The sequence below is a fragment of the Acartia tonsa genome, chromosome 8 (assembly GCF_053477335.1).
Source record: "Acartia tonsa isolate MP-2025a chromosome 8, ASM5347733v1, whole genome shotgun sequence".
Classification (NCBI taxonomy): domain Eukaryota; kingdom Metazoa; phylum Arthropoda; class Copepoda; order Calanoida; family Acartiidae; genus Acartia; species Acartia tonsa.
The window spans coordinates 15,410,957-15,433,923 of NC_137267.1; the positions used below are offsets into that span (position 1 = coordinate 15,410,957).

The 22,967-nt window shown below is 34.2% G+C and overlaps 2 protein-coding genes across 2 annotated transcripts in view; one reads left to right on the forward strand and one right to left on the reverse strand.

Moving 5' to 3' along the window:
• LOC145326100 (uncharacterized) overlaps positions 1-22,967 on the forward strand; it is a gene marked incomplete in the record, with an annotated part of 253,565 nt that overhangs the window by 54,763 nt on the left and 175,835 nt on the right.
• LOC145326099 (uncharacterized) overlaps positions 1-22,967 on the reverse strand; it is a 155,972-nt gene that overhangs the window by 38,245 nt on the left and 94,760 nt on the right. The gene's annotated exons all lie outside the window — the stretch shown is intronic.

A 22,967-nucleotide genomic window follows, 5' to 3' on the forward strand; every position in this document is an offset into this window, starting at 1 on the left:
TCAAGTTCTGCACCCAGCCCCTGTACCTTCTTACTTCAGTTAGTTCCTGTTGTAGCACCTGGCGGCGGCACCTGCCACGCCACGGTAATGTTTGACTCCGGGGCAAATTTGCCACTTGTGTCTGAGAGGTTGTCCAACAAGTTGAAGCTGAAATCTACTGGCAGATATACAACTATTTCTGTAGCTGATGGCAGTGAGTCTTCCTGCCGCAATGTTGTGTTTTATCTGAAGGATAGGGACGGCAATATGAGGGAGTTTGAGGCAGCTGTCATGCCTACCCTCGGCGGGGCCAACGAGATGCGCTCGGTCCACCCCGAAACTGCCGCCGAGATATTTAAAATGCCGCCAGAAAGGTTTACATATATTAGTGGAGGCTTAGATATCATCATTGGAAATACACATCCTGACGTGTTTCCTTCAACCTACCAGAAAGTGGGCCAGTCTATGTTGTGGCGAACCATTTTTGGTAGTGGTTTTATCTGTACGAGTGCTGATGGTGGAGCTGGAGATCAAAAGTCGGCTTATAAGGCTGTCAGTGTCAGTGGAGGCACTTTGCCAGACTTTCTGACGTCTGAATCGTTTGGCGTACAGCCGCAGGCACTTTGTCCAGGATGTACAGCTTGTCAAGAGTGTAAGGCTATGGCCGACGGCACTACCTGGGACCAGCGTGAGAGGCAGAGGATAATTGAGGCAGGTTTAACACTAGACTTGCAGTCCAACAAGTGGACAGGTCAATATGCTTATATTGAAGATCCTCACACTTTACCCTACAATGAGAGTTTAGCCCGCAAAATTGCTGAAAAGGATCGTGCCAGGATGGTCAAGGAAGGTACCTATGGAATGTATGTGGAGGTATTCAACGACGCCATAAGAAGAGGCGTTTTCCAAAAAGCCACGCCTGAAGAGTTGCAGTATGAAGGACCTAAGTCTTGTTCATCAATAGTGGTTGCTTTCAAGGAGGATTCAAGTTCCACACCCATGCGATTGTGTGCAAATAGTTCTCTGACGTTCAAGGGTACCAGTTTTAATAACATAATGCTGGGAGGCCCGCCGCCAATGCAGAAGATATTTTATCATTTGATGCTTTTCCGCGGTTACAAGGTTGGTATAACCGCGGATATCTCCAAGTTTTATAACTCCATCCTGGCCACAGAGTTCGACAGCCAGATGAAGAGAGTTTTATTTTCCCCGACGCCAGATGGTCCACTTGAAATTTACCTGACCAAAGTTGTAAATTTCGGCGAGTTAGCTGCGGGAAATTTGGCAGTTACAGCCCTGAAGTTGACGTCCCGCCTGTTCGGCGGAAAGAGTGAAGCAGAGGTCAAGGAGATGTATGGAGAGGGACAAATAAACGGTAGTGAAATTGTTGCCAAACCTGAATTATGGAAGGAGCCACAAATACCTACCTACCCTGATGAGGAATTCAAGTTACCTCAGATTCCAGTTGCAGTCAAGCTTGAGAAGCACAGCTTCATAGATGACGTTATTTCGGGAGCAGGATCGAAGCCAGAAGCCAAGGAGATGATGAAAGAGGCCGACAGGATTATCGGCAAAGGTAGTTTTTCCTTCAAACAAGTCATTTATTCTGGAGATGATTGCCAGCCTACCAAGGTTCTCGGGCTGATATGGAAGCCAGCCACTGATGTGTTGTCCATTGCCACAAGAGTCAACCAAGATGGTAAAGTCAAGGGAAGGAAGGTGAAAGAGGATGCTGATTTGTACAACCTCCAGGACGCCTTGGACGAGAATCTGACGAAGAAGATGGTCCACAGGTTCGCCGCCCAAACCTTCGACCCGATCGGGCTTTGCAGCCCTATTCTGTTGAGAATTAAACTTGTCCTGCGGAAAACCTGTTTGCTGAATTTGGGCTGGCAAGATTTCATTCCTAAAAGTCTACGGGATGAACTTGTTCAGTCGCTGGAGGACAGAGCTGAGGTCGCTAAATTGGAGTTTGACCGTTGTGTGGTCCCGGATGAACCAACTGGCCTTCCATCCTTGATGATGTTTTCGGATGGGTCATCAGAGGCTTATGCAAGTAATGCATATTTGAGGTGGCCAACTAGACAAGGATTTGAAACGTTTCTGCTAGCCACCAAGTCAAGAGTTGCGCCGGTCAAGTGTGAATCAATTCCACGCCTTGAATTGATGGGGTGCCAGATGTCCACAAGGTTGGCAAAGTCCGTCAGAGATGCCCTGCCCTTTGATATTATCAGAGTGATGTACTTTACTGATTCATCATGTGTTTTATCACAAATAGTTTCCAACAGTGCTATGCTGAACACATTTAATTCTCATCGTATTGGAGAAATTCAATCTGCAACCAACAAGGATGACTGGAGGTGGGTCCCCGGGACGCAAAACGTTGCAGATTTGGGCACCAGAAGCACCTGCAAAGTATCAGATTTGGGACCAGGTTCCAGGTACAGATTGGGCCCAGATTGGTTGCGCCAGGATGAAAGTGCGTGGCCGGTGAAAACTGCCGAAGAAGTCAAGCAAGTTTTACCCCCAGAGGAGTTGAATACCAAAATGGTTAAGTTATGTTCAATGAAAGTTGCCGGAGAAGCCGCTGAAGATGTCTTTAGGTTTAAGCACAGGAGATCATTTGGACAGGCCAAACGTATTATGGCAGCTGTCCTGCAAGTTGCGAACACCTGGTTGAAGAAGCTAAAGAGCAGACAAGAAGGTAAGGCTACAGCCGCTGGTAGTCATGTAGCAGCCGCAGATTCTGTGTACAAGCCGTCTTTGTACAATTTTATGGCGGCGGCGGAACTTTTCATTGTGTCACGAAGCCAAGAGGATGAGTGGATAAATGACGCTAAAGGCAATTATGCGTCATTAAATCCATTAGTGCATGAAGTATCATTGACCTGGCCTGTCGTTGGTCCCGGTGGAAAGTATATGACCAGGGAGATGAGGATTCTTAAGATGGTTGGTCGTGGACAGCCAGTCATTGACGCCATTACTGGCGGCCGTAAAATGATATTTGAAGACATGCCAGGTTTAATAATTTTGGAGCCTGGTAATTGGTTAGCTGCTGTTTTTATGAGAGAAGCGCATGTTGAGCTTCACTCTGGTGTCCGTGGAACTTTAGCTGAGAGCCGCCGTTGGTGCTGGATTGTGAAGGCAAGGAGGTTGGCCATCATGGAAGTGAAGAAATGTTGGCCCTGCAGTGTTGAGAGGGCTAAGGAATGTCGTGCTACCATGAAGGAGGTGTTACCTGACAAGTTGGTCCCGAGCAGGCCTTTTGAAGCTGTGCAAGTCGACCTGATGGGTCCGCTGGTTACGAGGAGAGCTGCCGCCAAAACGAGGAGTCAGACAGCAACGAAAAAGGTGTGGGTGTTCGTGGTGGTCTGCAGATTCTCAGGGGCGTTGTGGTTAGATGCCTTGGAAAAGTATGATACCAGCAGTATCCTGTTGTCCCTGCGCAAGTTGGAAGCTGTTCATTGTCTGCCGAAGATCATAGTAAGCGACATGGGCACACAATTATCCGGTGCTCGCAAGGTTTTAGAGCAGAAGTTGGGCAGCCAGGTAGAGTTTTCTTGGTCTCAGATCCCGGCCCGAGCCCACCATTATATTGGGCAGGCTGAGAAAATGGTGGGATTAACCAAGAGATTGCTGTCCAAGAAGTTGGTGAATAGTTCTGTTAATTTCAACGAGCTCCTGGTGCTGTTGGCGGAGGTCAGCAAAATTATGAATAGCAGACCACTGACGATTGAAGCTGCGAACGACGTGGAGAATTGGCGGCTGATTACCCCTGGCCAGCTGCTGGGAAATGTTGATCGCCAGCCGTTGTGCAATGTGGCGATGAAACCGGAGGACCAAATTTCCTCCAGGTTGAAGTTGTTGGAAGATTTATCTGCCCAGTTTTGGACTGCCTACCGCCAGGAGATCCTACCGAAGATATTACGGATGTCCAAGTGGAAGGATGAGATGGCGGAGCCACTAGCTGACGGAGATATAGTTCTGGTTACGAGTACCAATCCACTGATGAGATGTTTGAGGATGGGCCGAGTGACGAGAATTGAGGATGGAAGAAAGACTGCAAGAGTCTTGTTCAGACTGACAGATAAATCTCCCCTAGAAGAACATGCTGTATCAGTCAGGCAGTTGTTAAAAATTATGATTAATAATTGATTCTTATTTATGGAAATTGAGATTTTTTTAGTAAAAAGCCACATTTTTCATATGCCTATTTTTATGCCTAAAATAAGAATCAAATGAAATGCGATTAAATATTCTTCTATTTCATATGCTCAAATTTAATTTTATTGAGTTTAATTTCTTTTCAAAAGTACGATTCATTTTAAAACTTACCTGAAAAGTTTAACAAAAAGGAATAAATGTGTCGAGGTTGCGTGATTCGATATTTATTCTAAGAAAAAATCAAGTATTTTTTTAGCAGATTTTTTTTAAAATTATATATGAATTTCAATCAAGTAAAACATTTTTATTCAGATCAAGGAATGATTGAAAATTCATATTTAAAGTTTTTTTTTTACAAAGAAAAATTGGTATTTTTTTCATAATTTCAATGAAAATTCTAACGAAGATATTATTATTTTGCTATTCTTTAAGTATTAAAAAGTTTTATTGTTGATTAAGATATTACAGTTCTTATTCATTAGGTTTGAAAAACTTTCTGCCCAAGGATTTTGAAAAAATTTTTCTTACTACTCTTTTTGATGCTTAACAAATTTAGTTTTAAGTACCTATAAATCTTAATTTTCTTGTCTAAGATTTATTTCGTTTTATTTTTACCATTATTGTTTACATTTACATTTCAACCTGATTTCGTAGGTACTTATTGATTTATTAATAATGATTTATTACCTATTGATTATGAAATGATTATTATTTAGTATAGTTGTTATATTACAACATCATGATTAATAGGATTATCCATTTTAGGATTGTGTATGTGATCTTGTGATTGTCATGTGCATGGAATGTTGTATGGTACAAACCAATCCCCATCCTTCTATCCTAAAATGTGAGGTATTATGAGTCCTAGTGAGGAGTATAATATTGTGTATGCATTTCACGGGGTTTCATTTAGTTAGGAGCAAAATTGTCACGTTTTCGGGATGTGGCCATTCTCATGTGATTATGGTGAGTTGAGTTTAGTGAGAAATGTTGCTAGTGCTCAGCGCGAAAAAAACCTTGAATCTCGTTAAGGAAGTTAATTTGACTTTCAAACGGGGGGTGTGTCTTAACCTCTTTTCGAGGAAGCTTTGTGTTTATCAAGTTCGAAATTAAATTCCTTATCATTAAACCAAAAACAAAGCGCAAATGTCGTCTTTTTAGCCTTTCCCTTCATAATGTGGCGCGGCATAGAGTGTTTGTTTATTTTTGATGCGCACGTTCTTTACTTTTGAATGAGATATGAGAGTGTGAAGATTTCGGAGAACAAAATTGGGCCTATCATTGGTCTCATTGAGTGTGAACGACCCTAGTATACCAGGGATTTGAAACCATAAGAGCTTCAGGTAGAATTTGTTAATTTGATTAAGAAGTATGGTGTATAGGACGATTATATGTAGTTTTAAAAAGGCTTTAGCCAGCTAAGCATGAAACTTAATTATGATTAATATATGTTTTAGTAATTTTTATGTGCCTTATTGTTGCATTTAACAATGATTTATTAAACCAAATAATTTTCCTTTAAAGCCAAAGTTTCCAAAGATTCTTTAACCATAAGAAAAGAAAAAGATTTTTTTAGTGCTCAAAGTTTTAAGATAACGAATAATATTTTATTCTGTTTATTAATTGATCTTGTAATTTCAGGTCTTTGAAATAATTTCATCAATAAATCTATATTCAAACCTGCTGTTGAAACTTGATGGTTCCTGGTATTGGGGGTTTGTATGTTCGCCAACTGATCTCGTGAACTTCCCGCTAATTCGGAAGTCAAGCTCAACCAAAGTGTCATGGTTGAGACAATGATTATAAAGTGAAAAAATATATTTTTCAAAAATTCGTAGATTTTAAGTAATTCTGATAGTGGTTTTATGCTATTTTTAAAAGCCTTTAAGGACTAAGGGAGAATCCACTAATTTTAAGTATCCCTGGTACGGTAACGCCAGGGATTTTCAGGGGATAAGACATGGACGATAAATTCATCTACATTCCAGTTTTGATAGACAAAACGAACCCTTCACTAGAATAAATTGTTTGAAAATTTGGACAGAGAACACAGATAAGAGTCAAGTTTGAACCAATTAATCAAGATTCAATAAATGTACTCAAAGTTATTGCACAAACACAAGAGAGAAATTATTTAGACAACTTTGGGTACTGGTCAATTATAGTCCATTGACCCCTCCCACCCTGGGTATTGGTAATAGGAAAATCTAACCAATGCACAGTGGGCCAGAATGGCCCAAAACGGTTCAAAATTCAATAACTTGAAAACTATTGGTTTTACAGAAAAAATTGTAAAATATGAAATGTCTATCTATGCAAAAACTAAAAGTTTGCTTATTTGTGTATACTCAGTTTTGGGGGAATTTTTGCGGATTTTTTTTTTCAATTACTACTAAACTTCATTTTACAGTTTCAATATCAAAAGAACAATTTCATATTTTTAAATTTTAAGCAACTTTGCTTTTATGTACAATTAACCTCTGACCACTCCTTCATGTGGTTTTTGTGAATTTTTCGCGGATTTTTAAATAAAATACTAATAAACTTCATTTTACAGTTTTATCAAGAAAAGACAAATTTTATAATTTCAAATTTTAAGCAACTTTGCTTTTATGTACAATTAACCTCTGACCCCTCCTTCATTTGGTTTTTGTGAATTTTTCGCGGATTTTTAAAAAAAATTACTACTAAACTTCATTTTACAGTTTCAAAATTAAAAAACAATTTCATATTTTTAAATTTTAAGCAACTTTGCTCTTATGTATAATTCACCTCTGACCTTTCCTTCATGTGGTTTAGGTGTATTTTTCGCGGATTTTTCAATAAGTCACTATTAAACTTTGTCTGACAGTTTTAACACCAAAAAACATTACAAAAAATATTACTACTAAACTTCATTTTACAATTTTAAAACTAAAAGAACAATTTAATATTTTTAAATTTTAAGCAACTTTGCTTTTATGTACAATTCACCTATGACCCCTCCTTCATGTGGTTTAGGTGTATTTTTCGTGGATTTTTCAATAAGTCACTTTTAAACTTTGTTTGACAGTTTCAACACCAAAAGAACAATTTCATATTTTTTAAATTTCAAGCAACTTTGCTTTTATGTACAATTAACCTCTGACTCCTCCTTCATGTGGTTTTGGTGTATTTTTCGCGTTTTTTTTAACCTACAGAACTTCATTTTACAATTATTTGTTGAAACGTTTGAACACTCAACTCAATGAAACAACTAATCAACATTACTTAAAGCCCCCTACAGTTGAAAAGCGAAGGAATAAGAAAACATTTTTATAAAACTTTGGGGACTTGTGTAATAAACACATTGTCCCCTCTCTCTCTGGAAAAAGCAGTATAGTAGTTAGGGAGGGAGGGGACATTGGGCTGTTTATAACTTTAGTCCCCAAAGTCTTATAATAACTTTTTCTTATTCGTTGACTTGACAACTTTGGGGACTTACTATTAAATTTTCATTAAAAGTTGAGTGTACAAACGTTTCAACCAATAATTGTAATCTACAGAAGGAGTAATTTTGTTTATCATCATGGGATGTACATCAAATTATTGGCTATTGTCTTATCCCTTTTGATCTTTGAATAGTAGTATAGCTATGCATAAGCAATAATTGTTAAAGGCTAAGCTTTTCTATGATTCCGGTCATTCTATCCGTTTGTCCGTTCAAAACGTATAGCTCTTTTTAATAATTTAGACAAGTTATAATTGTCCTATCGATTTCAAACTTTTTCATAATAATTCCAACATTAGGGTACTATCTAAGAATCTTAGTATCCAATGCGTTTTTACTTTATAAAGATGCATGTTTTTCATTCTTGTTCAAAGGCGTGCAAACATTTTTAACTGGGGGGGGGGGGGGGGAGGGAATACACAGTTTGAAAAAACTAGACTGAGGAACATTAATTACAAGGATGACAAAATCCATAATAATCAATATAATTATCTCCACAACTTATATTATTAATTTTATTTATTTTATCCAGGGATCATAGGGGATAGGACAATGGATGGTATATTGAAAATGATAATAAATTAATAAAGATCGGGGGAAGGGGGTGGAGAAATAGGAATGTTAAATACACAAATACTAAAAGTTTTTAACTTATTTATTCGCTGGATTTAAAACTTTGGGTACCTTTATTAAATTTGAGTTCTATAGGTAATTTTAATCTACAGAAATGTTAATCTTGTTTGTCTTATCCATTAAGATCCCTGACAAATTTAACCAGGTTGAATAACATTATTGATAAGAAATTTGTATGCACCAACTCTGTCTGAAAGTTCCAACTATGCATTGAACTAAGTTGCGCCTATTTATGGGCCAAGGCATTCGCCCTACTCTCACTATTAGTGTCATGTATCAGACATAGCAGCAGAAGGTAACATTTTAAACGTCATTAGTATAACATGGTGTAACAAGAATCAAACATACAGGCACGCTATCATTTACGCTAATACGACGGGTTTTTAATATAAAGCTTTACAAATGGTAATATTCGTTTGTCTAACCATTTCAGAGAGCTTCGCTTTATGGATGTTGTCATTCTTGTTATCATAAAATTAGTTATTTCCGCACTATTGTTTCAATAGCTATTATTATATGTTGCATCTTTAAAATAACGTAAAAGTTGAGATCAGTATTTGCGTAAATTTTATACTCATTTGCGTCATTGCGTATTTTCGGAATTTTCTTACCCGTCATCCATCAACACTTATGAACAAACACATACACACACACACACAGAAAGACAGAATTATACGCAGAAAGAGAGAGAGAGAAAGAGAGAGAGAGAGAGAGAGAGAGAGAGAGAGAGAGAGAGAGAGAAAGAGAGAGAGAGAGAGAGAAAGAGAGGGAGAAAGAAAGAGAGAGAGAGAGAGATCAAGGGAGAGAAAAAAAGAAAGAGAGAGAAAGAGAGAGAAAAAGATAGAGAGAGAGAGAAAAAGATAGAGAGAGAGAGAAAAAGATAGAGAGAGAGATAAAGAGAAAGAAAGAGAGATAAAGAGAAAGAAAGAGAGATAAAGAGAAAGAAAGAGAGAGGGAGAGAGACTGGGAGAGAGATGGAGAGAGAGAGAGAGAGGGAGAGAGAGAGAGATGAAGAGAAGGAGAGAGAGAGGCAGAGAGAGAGAGAGAGAGAGAGAGAGAGAGAGAGAAAGAGAGTATACGAAATTGTCACATTTATACATTATATTATTAGGTTTATTTGAAAAAAATGCGCAACTCAAATTATTAACATACGTTAAAATTTGTAGTTTTCAAAATTCAACCAGCAAATTTTAAAACTTTCTAGAATGCACGGCTGCAAACGGCTGCAGCTAAAATCTTTTCTCCAGGCCTATAAATGAGCTAAATTTTATGAGAGTTAAGATCCCAGACCGGTGGGGTCCGGTGGAAATTTTCTACAAGCTTTGAAAGTTGACCTATGCTTAAAAATAAGCAAAATTTTTAGGGATAATTTTTATATAATTGATTGTTTAAATGCCATCTTATTTATTTATTTCTAGTTTTACTTTTATTATCTGATTACAATTGTTGTAACGTTTATCTGAAGCTTGATTTCTTGAAAATCGGCCATCATTAGCCTCAGAAATCTTGGTTTGAAGAAGGGTTAGTAGTGGTCAAAAATTGCCTTAAAAAATGCGACCCTACTCTACTTTGTTAGGCACTGGACGCACTCAGAAATACACCTGGACCTTGAAAATATCATTTTTAAAAGCCCTAATGTATGTAATTTAGTCATATAAAGAAAAAAATATAAATACCAAGAAACCAAATTCCACCCCCAAGTTTTGTATTTTGACACCTGCTGGCCCACTGTGCAATGGGATACCAAATTAAGGGGAACATACAAGGTTGACAATGAACACCCATGGTGTTAAGTAACATTTAAAATTAAAGAAAATTTAAGACATTTTGCAGTATTCATATGATATGCCTCAAAAACATATTAAATAATAATAGTAGAAATAACATAAGATAATATGCCAAAAAACAATCGTTTGTAAAATTGTGATAGTACCCAAATATTTTGTTGTTTTAAAAGTTTGAGTACTTTCATTAAGTCCTGATTGGTTGGATGAAACTAGTATTAAGTGTACAGCCAATAATTGTAATCTATATAAGGGGTAATTAGCATAATTTGTAATGTAAATAATATTCCGCCCAGCTTATTTGCCAATTGTGAGTTTGAAAAAACACCAAATTTGCAGACAAAAGTTATTTCTGTGACATCTAATGTTGAAGTATTACAGTAAAATATCTACCAGTGCTACCCCAATTATCTACTGTGATAATATTTTGACAGTATGACCTTAAACTCCTTATAAAATTGCAGTAATTACATCTAAATGTTGTAATGTGCCCTACACCCCTTTTTATTACAATTTACCATCATAGGCGTTTTCATGATGATTTAAAGAAAAAAATTAAGATTTTAAAATTTATTTTAATCAATAAAAAATTATGTTTGGTAAAATCATTGTAAATTTTTGATAATAATATTATTAATTAGTAAAAGGGGAAAAACTAGTTGGGTATGTAATTCAATTTTATTGCGTTTTCCCTAATTTTTAATGGAATATTTTAGTATTACAATTAGTTTAAAATAACCTATTTTAGAAACTAATTTTGCTAAGAAAGGTTTGAGATATAATTTAAAATCAGCAAAATATTGAAAAACAAGGAAATTTAGAGCATACATAGCGAAGCTTTACGTAGATTTAATCCTAAAATAGGTGATATCTAATAAATGTTATTATAAATAACAATAAATCAGTTGAGATTTCAGAGTTGTTGACCAAACACCAAAAAAATTCTTTAGAGTAGTTTCGCTAACGTAAAATAGTAGTCTAATAAAGACAGACAGAAAAAACGTATATTTTGTCTTAATTGGTTCTTTGTCAGGGACGAAGGAAGGGGCCATTCTTAGTTAAATACGATATTTTGTTGTGATGCTTTTTCTAAAATTTTTGTTAATTTTAGTGTAATACAATTAATTGTTTTTCTTGTTTTTCGCTTTTGGTTGCTGCGCTATTAAATGCTTATTCTTTTTAGAATTATGTAAGAACTATTTAACTATTGTCTTATCCCTAAATCCCTGGTTCTAAACAGAGAATTAGCAAAACCATGATTGCGCATTAAAATTATCTACCATACTACTATAACATATATTTATACTATATTATAAATACCATAGAATCAACTATTTTGAACCTATTTATACAAGTATAAAAGAAATAGGGCGTGTTTGTATATATGTCCTTTAAGATCCTACTAACCCGAATTATTATCAGGCTTTGGGATATTTATGTTAGGGGAGGGTTATTTAACAACCCCCCTCCCTTCCCAAGAAGACTATTCATGTAATATCTAAAGTATAAAATCTTCCATTACCCCTAGAAGAAAAGATGTTTCAATAAACATCTATATAAACAAAAGAAGTTCCTAAATTTCTAATCTTACTGTATCTCATCATATGTATGCTTTTTATACATGTATAACCTTACATTTTTGTGTTTAGTTTTTGAAAAAAATAATTATGTTTTACCAAATTTTTTTTTTTTACTTATTTGACATAAATATTACTTCAGTAAATAGTTTGGGTTTACTCTTTCTAGCATTTTGAAGCTTGGGGCACAGCCACTATCAACTACAAATTATAAGAATTGTCGCCTTAGTAAACCTATATTACCAAATGTAACAAATATGTAAAACCCCATTTATGGGAAAAATGGGCGGTATTTTCATTTCATTCAAAGAATTTATTCAGTAACTTCCTTGCCAGGGTTTAATGGATAGGTAAAAATGTTTCTAACTTAACCAAGACATAGTTTTGAATCTTTTTATTTGCCATACTTATCATTAATTACCTCATATTATAATAGTAATTTATCGCATCGTATTATAGACGAGCTTTCCTCGCAAGAAAGATTATAAGATGAAAACCAGTTAAGTCAGCCCCGAGGGGGCGCATGTTAAGTTTAGGTTAGGTCAAGAAGCTACCACAGGGTTGGATGTTTCAAACAAGATTTTTATAAAAAAAAATAAATTACACTGAAAAATCAAAAACAATTTTCCACGAAACAAACATAATTGAATTGAAACATAAATGCAACTTATTCAAACGATGACTCTAAAGGTATTTTGACATTTACTTATTCCTATTTCTCTGTAACAACCCGCGGAAGTCAAAATCTTTAATTCACCTTAAATTGACCTATTTTATTGTAAATGGGGTCTTTTAATGTAGAGAATAAAAGAAAGAAAGAGAGACAGACAGAAAGACAGATACGGAAAGAGATAAGAAGAGAGATAGATAGATAAAGAAAGAGATAAAGAGAGAGAAAGATGGATAGAGAAAGAGACAAAACGAGAGACAGATAGATAAGGAAAGAAATGAGAGAGAAAAATAGAGATAGATGGATAGATAGAAAAAAGAGAGAGCAATCAGGATAGATAGGTAGATATATAAAGAGAGCAATACACAAAAATTGATAGATAAAGAAAGAAAGAAAAGAGAGAGTAATAGAAATAGATGGATAGATTGAGAAAGAAAAAAGAGAGGTAGAGAGATAGATTGATAGATAGATGTATAGAGAAAGTATGCCCTGTCAAAAAATGAGAATAATTGGGAGGGAAATATATAGATAGATAAAAAACGTATTTTTTCGCCCATTGCACTTTCCCTCAATGCCTGGTTATAATAAAAGGAAAGCAAATTTTGTTGGATGACCCCTGAGATCAAAATTAACAAAGGAACTTGTTCGCCGACATTTCAATTTAAATTGGTGCCATTTCTATCTAATGATCATCATTATGTGGAATTAGAGTTAAATTAGAGTTTATTCACTCAGCTCATAGAAGTTAGAGCTAAATTAGAGAGGTTACCCACTCTGCATTTGATAAATCTTAAAAGTGTTTTATTAAAGCTCTTTATATTGCCTATAAAAATTACGTCATACAATACAAATGACCAACGATTGGCCAATACACAGTTTAAATTACCAATAGCAGGCCAGTATACATTTTAATTAACCTATATATGGTATTAAAGTATGACTTCTTTTTTTATAGGCACTATAAAAAGCTTTGTATTTTTTAAAGTTTGTTTTATATTGCTTTTAACTACAAATAAAATATGGGGCCAACAAAAAAAGGTATCAGAACTATATTTTTTTTCACTTTCCTATCATTAGACAACTTTTCATGAACGACAAAGAAAAATATGAACTATTTAAGAATTACTCTATAATTTATTAATCTAATATAAAATATTGTGTAACCCTTTTAATCCCAAAAGTTAAATTCTTTATAATTTTCTCTAAAAACAATTTGAAATCGATTCGAATTTTTACGATTATCCATTTAATTTCCTTGATAACTACTGAAAGTAAAAGTAAATTTTTCTTAATAATAAAATGTATTAATGCAACAAATGTTATTTTATATGCTTTTAACAAGTGTTTTTTTAACAGCATTGCTTTTCTATATAAGGTCCTAAGTCTGTGAGTTAAGGACAGTTATAATTATTTTTTTTGTATAATAGAATAGTCTGATGATTATGAAACTGGTGCAATTTGATATTTTATGAATTTCGTTTTTAGTAAGGTTATCATTCTTGTTTTACTTGGCATAATTAATTTTTATTGTAATTACACACTATACATTTTAGGTTGCTAACATGGACCTCATTATTTTTCAGTTCGTTCATCCATTAGGAGGGGAGTGGAGGGTGGAAGGGCCGTGGGGTTTTGTTATTTTAGCCAGCTATTTCACTCTATTAGAGTAAACGAAAATCTGGTGCAACATCAAAATAATAATATACCGAATAATACAATCAAATTTTAATTTAATTAAGAGCATGCTTTTGATAATTAAGCATCATCAAAAAACCTAACCTGAATGCAATTTTATTAAAAAGTTCCCACCCAAAAATGTCTCACAAGTGCTAAAATTCAATTACTCTAAGTCTCTCTACAAATTTGCAAGAAGTCTGGTGTGCAAATAATTCTGCTAAAGTTTGGAAATACAGCACATTGAGTAATACATGTAGAACCAGTTGCTACTTATTGTTGGAGAGAGGGGGGGGGTTAGTTCCCTTTTTTAGTGGGGGAGTCTTCTTTTAGGGGAGAATTCTCTTGGGGATAATGTGTTAGTACCCTCCCCCCAAAAAATATACTTTCCCAGGAACTATGAGAAGATACTATGTAAAGAAGAACCATATCGGTACAGCGGTCAGCGAGTTTCCTCTGTACAGACAGACATAGATCATGTAGGGATCTTTCTATAGCACTAAAAAAACATGATTTAAATCAATTGATAAAAGCAAGGAAACGATTATTTCTTATAGACTTATGTAAAACATTTAAAAATTGCTTTGACCCCATAATTTACAATTACCAATCATGCTTCGAAATTATAGGACAATTATTTCAATCTATTTAATTAGGCAAAGTTTTGTGCGTCTTTTACCTATTCTTTTTTTCTTAAACTGCAGCATATACATATTTTGCCATAAATGTAAACCATTAAAGTTCGTATAAATGTCAAAATGAATTCAGCATGCAAAAAAACCAACTTTAGTGCAAAAAAAATGTTTGGGCGATTTTACTGTTTTTGGGAAGAAAATGAATCCATTGTTTCTTGGGATATTTAAATACTTTTCATGCAAGGTCGTGGTGGTTTCTAAAATATCGTAGCAACTCAATAATTTGATTTTGTCTGTCCGTCCACACGTCTTCATTAAAGCGCCAGTGGCTATGTCTTTAGCATACAGTGGCTTTGCATTAGAAGGGAAGGGGATGGATCATGGCGCAAAAATAGACTAAAACCATCAAAAGACTTTATTTTCAAAATAAGTATTCTAAAGCCATCCTGGGACCTAAAAAAATCGTTAGGTTAGTTTATTAAGCATTATTCTTTTTGTAATAATAACAAACCCCAAAAACTAAATTTTGAAAAGAAGGTTACTTTTGGATGTTTTCATCCTTGTTTTTATATGAACGTGGGCAATTGTATGTTTCAATTTTTAGGCAGTGGAAATAATTATATGTGCATGGCAGATTTTCATAGCGATGCAATTGTATAATTTGAGTAAGTCCGTCTGTATCTCGTATTTACTATATGTAATATAACTCTCGTTTAATAGATTGTTTGGGAATAGTCCCTTTCGTAACATCGCCCCTTATGGGACGATTCGTCGTATTTCTATAATGGATTTTAACTGGTTATTTTAGGTTAGGTTAGGTTATATTAGGTTAGGTGATTGCCCCACAGGGTTAGGTAATTGGCCCCGCAGGGTTAGAGCCCCCCACAGGGGCTAGAAATAGGAGAAAAGCTACTGTGAAATATACAAAGAATCGCCCCATAAGGTGCGATGTTACAAAAGGGACTATACCCGATTGTTTTTGTTGGATAGCACATAAATGAAAAATCTTTAGATTAGGTCCTTTTTTGTTAGCCCTAAAAGGTCAAAGGCCTGGAACCAACGAAAATAAAATCATAGAATAAATTTTTTTATTGGCCCAGATGGCCCAGAGGGCTTGTAAAACCAAGGCCACCAAAAAACGGCTTTTTATAAACGTTTCGGTGTACAACTTTCTATAATACTTAGTCAACCATTTTAATGAATTTTTACATCCTTGCGATTCTCAGTGTATGTGATTTTGTATGGTTTTCCTATTTAATTGGCAAAAAAAGGAGAGATTTTTACTTTTTATTTTTCTATCTCCCTTTCTAACATGGTCAAACGGTTGATTGATTAAAAATTTTATTTTTGTCAGGGAAAAGGGAATGTAAACTTGGTCTTTTAATCATGTTTTCTCATTTGTTGGCTTTGAAGACTTCTATTGATTTGTGATTGATTGATACAAACTAGCAGTATCAATATTTTTCAACCCATGATTTAATCTACAGAAGGGGTATTTTCTAAATAAACGGGGGTGTATATCAATTTATCGTCCAATATCTCTTTAAATCCCTGTTCAAAATTGATCCTGACAGTTTGTAGCTAAGGATCTCTAAAACGACCAAGAAGACAGCAAGTAAACTCTATATTGGCTCCTTGCCGGTTTTTGGCTATTTTTCGGGGCATAAGAGAGTTAAACACCACTTTCACCCCCCTTCGAAAAAAATAACTATTATATTGGTCAAAAGAATATGATAATTTGGAACCTTTCTAAAACCAATTTGATTAACTTTCCCTTTATTCCCTGGCTTATGTGTAATCTGTAAATCTATGATATGGACTTCAAAGAAAGAAAATTAGGATTATGAAAATCAGACCGCAAAAACCAAAGGATAAATTTCAAATTCATAGAAATTTTAAATGTATGTGTTTTTATGTGTAGAAAGAGAAAAGGAGAAAAAGTTTCAATAACATTAACTTAAAATCAGGAATATCAAGGGATAATAAAATAGACACTAAATTGATGTACATCTAAAAATTTTGAAGACGAAGAAAGTCCCTCAAAAAAAATTCTGACGTCATAAAAATGAGAAATGATGAGAGGAGGAGTGAGAAAGAAATCCATTAAAAAATAAATCCCTCGTTTTTATGACGTAACATGCTATTTTATTAAGGGACTTTCTTCGTATTCAAAAATTTTACACCTTCTGTAGAAATTACTGGTGGAAAGGTGTTGATTTTTCAAACTAATCGAGATTCGATTAAAGTCCCCAAAGTCATTAGGCAAACCAATAAGAGAGCATGTTATTGTTCATAAAACTTTTGGTAACAGTAGACTTTTACAATCTAGTATCCACTCCCTCCCTGGTAAAAATACATTTTAGATTGAACTTTAAATGTCATCAAGTAAAGTAAACTAATACTTTTGAAAACAAAATAGTTGAACAAGACTGACTAAAATTTAATAGTAAACAACATAAATAGGAAACAATAACAGTTATGTATTATACAGAAAAAAGATATCTTTTTAAAATCAAAGATGATTTACATTTTTTTGAAAGGCACTCTTAAAGTTTTACTAAGTATGACATTTTCGATACATATTGAATATAAAATTTAATAAAATCTTCTAATGAACAAGAAAGGTGTAGTCAATAATTGACCGTTAGACCGTACAAACATGTCCAAAATGTATACTAGATATGCTGCTTAAAAAAACAACAAATTTTATCCGTTTTCTATACATAGAATAAAACGCATGACATTTATAAAAACGCCTTGACCTAAAACTGAGATTCAGATGGAAAGGTCTCATCAAATATTTATGTAATTTTTTGTAAGTAGTTTTAACTGCATTCATCATGCAACATATTATCCTGCACAACTTCGAAACCGATTAATATCCGCTGGATTAAAACCGGTCCTCGGCCATTCTGGAAAATCATGTAAAACATCGTATTACAGCCAATTTTCCAAGAATATTAAAATAAAATTCATAAAATAAATCAGTTTTGTTAGCAAAGGCCTTTGGCTTCTCGGGGCTAAACAAACTGGTTTTAATCATATAAATTTTTATTTTAATATTCGCGGAAAGCTGTTTATAATACGAAGCAATAAAAAAACTGTTCTGTTATTCTGTTACAGCGACTCTATTACAAAAGTATGTCCGTACAATATATTTATTATACTAGATGGTCAATCATAGACAACTTAATTATCAGCTAAAAAGAAATATCTCGCAGACATTGATTTTTGTATAAAAGCCAAGCTTTATAAAATTTAAACACCCATTCAATGAAACTTTATAGATTATATTTTACTTAAGTTAAAGATAAATTGATAACAAAAGTATGGCTTTTAAAATCAATATAATCTACACCTGTCTAAAATAATCTATTATTCAACGATTACATTTTTCATAGCGCAGCTCCTATAATACTAGGAATGTAAGTACGTCCGAACGTCCATCCAAAATAGTGAAAGTTAGACCGCTAGCCGCTTATATGGTTTACTATTTGTTATTTATCGCGAATCTTAAAAGAAAATAAACGATAAATTGATATACACCTCAATTATAATAAACTCTTTCTGTAGATTAAAATTATTTGAGGAAAAGTCTGGACAATGCCAGTTTTTACCAACTTATCAAGATTTAATAAATGTTCTCATTTTTTATCAACAAACGGGTGAGAAAATGAGTTGAGAAAACTTTGGGTACCAGTATAATTTATATACTAATGTTCCCTTTCTTTTGTTAATTTTCTATGTATTTGCTGCGCTTATTATTAAAATTGTTCTTGTTTAAAAAACTTTAATGAATAAGATCTTATCAAATTTAATTTTTGGATATTATTAAATGAAAATGCTGCCAATTCATTGTGTAACAAATAACGGTATCAAAATTAGCAGCTTAAGACATCAAAAATAACAACAAAAGAAATCTTTTAAAATTTTCATACCATAAACAAAACAACAATGTCCATTTAATAATGGATATAGAATATACGTAGATATTGTGACAGGGGAAAAATTGTCGTCAATTTATGTTGCTAACATGAAATCATTTATTGGTCAGTTCGCTCATCCAGTAGTTGGGGAAGGGATGGGGTAAATGGATGGGTGGGGCAGAGGGGGTCGTTATTTTAGCCAGCTACAAGTTTCACTTTTAGGAGTACTCTTTAAAGTATTTATAAAACCTATATATTTTACAGTCAAATGCCCACTTCTTCCCTGTGTTACAGAAAAACTAAAATAAAAGCTATGTAGAAACTGCCGAGTCTAGACTGCGTCTATATACTACTACTTAAATACCTCTGACGTCCAAACATTATTTACAGAAAAGCTGCGCTCCTTCAAATAATAATGTGTATTAATAACGATCCACCACAATTAAAAAGCATATTTCTCCTGGCAGACTAAATCTACAATTTGTTAAAAGTCAGAACGTGATTCTAATCCAAGTTTAATCCTAAGCTTTATGCAAAAAAATCTGCACAACACTTGGCAAAATAAATCTGGGAAAATTTAGTTGCAAATATTATTTTTCAACATTTATTTAAACTGTACATTTTCAGAAAAACGTTTAAGGACACTTATACTTATACTTTAAAATTGTCGTTTTTAGGGTCTTAAGACAAACGCAGGAGTCCCAAACACAAACACCCATTTTATACTATCTTTTAGGTTTTTTAATGCCTATTCCCTGCGGGAGCTTATTTGTACATTCATATCTTAACCTAACCTAATCTGTATAGAAATACTTAATTAAATTAATATTTTAATACTCCTGCTTTTTTCCACTCATGCGTTTGTCCTGGAACTGTTTTTTGAAATTGATAAATAGTAAATGAAAAGAAACTAAAATATATCTATAATACAAAGTAGAATGATGCCTGTCCGTCCGTCTGTCTGTCCGTCCCTTAAGATCTCGGTAACCACTGAACCGATTGGATTCTACTCTTCAGGGAATATACCTACTGGTCCTGTGGTGGTTTTAGGCTATTTTCATGGGTGGGGGGGGGGGGGGTTACACTCCAACCCCCCCAAAAACAAAAAATCCCCCCCCATTTTTTTTTGCTGAAGATTTCCTTGGTACTTTTACGAATTTCGCCAAAAAAATTTTTTGATCACCTCTTGGGTCAAAGCCCCTAGAGGCTAGGGGCAAAGCCGCTGGTTTAAAAATAATGTAATCAGAATACGTGGATATTGTCGCAGGGGAAATTTTGTCGTCAATTTAGGTTGCTTATATAGTCCTCAGATATTGGTTCCTCCATGTTCAGGAGAAGTGTATGGAGTTATCGTTGTAATAGCCAGATTGGAGAAAAATTCATAGAGTATGCTTGCAGGGAGTAAGGGAGGGGACAATGGGCAATTAATTCAATTTAAGAGTTTTTGAAGAAAGGCCATGAAAACCAGAATAATCCCGAAAATATGGTGGAAATTGTAAAGTGATTGTTGATTAAATCTAGAAAACCATAAACTAAGAAAAAAGTTCCAAGAAAAAAAGCAATCATTTGAAAATAAGATTACCAGTATTACAGACTGACATAACCATTCTGTAATTAATTACTAGAAATATCTCCCTGGATCTCTTCAGATGACAGGGAAAGAGAAAAGAGATTTGGGGGCAAGTGATGTGAACACGGAAAAAAGGGGCAGGCAGCCGTGTAGCTGGATGGGCAAGTATATGACCCGCATGCCTTCCTGCCCCTTTTTATCCTGTTTATTTCCCCCACCTCCCTTCTCCATTTCCCTTTCTCGTCTACTTTTAAAAAGGAGGCGGGGATGAAGCGAGTGAAGTATAGTATAGTATGGGAAAGGCCGTGTATTTATATTTGAACTACTCTTTGTCTGCAAAACTATACATATTCAAAACTAACATAACGAGTAACGGCATTTCTTGCGCAAGTCCCCAAACTCAGTCAGAAACTGCTAAATTCTTGCACATTCCCTTTAAGCCAGTCCCCAAAGTCTGAGACTCCTAAAGATTGAATATTCGATCCATTGTCCCCTCCCTTACTCCCTGGTATGCTTGAATCTCTCACAATATCCACATTTTCTAAATCCATTATTGAAATGGCTGTACAAATCCTTGAAATTTGTCTTTTATAATGTTCAATCAAGCAAATCCAGTGTTTAGACTCATCATGCAGACAGTACAAAGATTATTTTCAGTCAGCTTTAAATAAACAATGCAATTTTCTTACATTCCATAAAGCAGTACTTTTGGCTTATTTTACAAATTTTAGCTTAACTTTCCCCCACCCTAAAAAGCCTATGATCTAATATTTTACAAGAAGGGATCTTAAAGGACAAAAAAATGGACGATAATCTGTTGCACACTCTCAATTGCAATAAACAAACCTATTTGTGGTAAATTTTATACACTGCTAGCTTTTATTTACCAATTAAGATTTAAAAAATACTTTGTTAAAAAAATGAGAACGAGGTTTTGAAAAATTTTGGGTACTATTATACTGTCCAATGTCCAATTCTTCCATTGATTTTTAAAAATTATTAGAAATAATATGTATGAATTTCTATCTCTATCCGCAAATGCAAGTGCAAATTGAATAATTTGCAAACGTCTAATTTGCTAATAAATATGAACAAGATTGCGAAATAAAGTAATAAGTATATTTGTTTTAAAAAGGATAGTTGTGTCAATAAGTTGCGAAGCAATAAAAACTTACAGTTATAGAATAAGAAAATTTGGGTATAGACCCTTATACAACATCGCCTCTTAAAGGGCGTTTCGTCGTATTTTCACAGTAGTTTTTACTCCATTTTCTAGCCCCTGCGGGGGGCTCTAACCCTAACATCGTTTTCTTTAATAGATCCGAAATTTTAGTGAATATAATAATAATGAATGTTTCTCTGATAACCCATTTAATTAATACTTTATTCCTGTGCTAGGATAGTTTCGTGTTGGCAACCATTATTAAACCAGGAAGAATGGGGTTGCCAACAAATTAACAAAACAAATAATTATCAATTATCTACACCTAATCTTTAATTCTTTTAACTTCAGTTGTTTCAAAACAAAATTATCCTACATATCAAATAAGAATAACATGTTTAAATAAACTGTGTTGATCACTCTATGGTATGGTATAAAATAAAGTATTAAAGTTCTTTTTTTGTTTTTAGCTTATGTTTTCAATAACTACTGAACTGATTTATTTCTTCTTTTTAGAGAAGCTTAACCTAGATCTCTGAATGGTTTTATTCTATTTCACTATGCTAGGGCGCAGCCGTTTGTATAAATCCATAGTAAAATATTCGGGAATAGTCCCTTTCGTAACATCGCACCTTATGAGGCGATTCTTTTCACAGTAGCTTTTCTCCTATTTCTAGCCCCTGCGGGGGGCTCTAACCCTGCGGGGCCAATTACCTAACCCCGTAGGGCAATCACCTAACCTAACCTAAAATAACCTATAAAAAGCCATTTTAAAATACGACGAATCGCCCCTTATGGGGCGATGTTACGAAAGGGACTAATCCCAAATATTCATATGAAGACTTATTCTCTAATTAATAATAATAATTATTCTAATTAGTGAGTTTATGAATAATTAAAAATACAAAATGATTTGATTAAATTCCAGTAGGGTACACTTTCATTAATATATATTATATTGTTTTAATAAGGATTTATAAATAAGTTCATTACCATATATTCAAAAAAATTATAATTTAATTTCAGATTAATGGTTTCAAAATAAATTTATAACAGTTGAGTGTATTACATTAGGTCATAATTAGACTACCTATGCAATGTTAAGTACCAATGGGTAATCTCAAAAAACGCCCATCTTAAAATATGATTGTCTCAAAAAACGCCTTACTATTCAGAAGGGTGTTTTAAAGTAGGACACCTGCCATCTTTACTTATGCCAAAGTTAGGTAATAACGGCATATCTCAAAAACGTCTTTTTTACAAAAAAAAAGTCTTACTATTCAGTGGGTTGTTTAAAGTAGGACACCTGTCACTTAGGCCTTAAAGTTAAGTAATAAAGAGTCATCTCAAAAAACGCCCAACTTATATACAGTACAGTTGTATCTTATCCCTATAATGAGAACAATAAAGGCAACATTAAAAACGCCCAACTTATATACAGTACAGTTGTATCTTATCCCTATAATGAGAACAATAAAGGCAACATTAAAACAATTTATTTTTCATATTGTGGCACCCTTAAAGAATTAAAAGATTTTAAAAAAAGGTAAAACTTGAAAGTCTTCCTTTCCGCGGATTTAAGTTTGGATATAAGTATCATGTTTACACATAGAGACACACAGAGAGACGATATTCACCAAAAATATGAAAAAAAAAGAACTATTGTATCCATATGCAGCAATGAAAAGCTAAGAGCTTTTTGGCTAAAACTTACAGCAATTTAT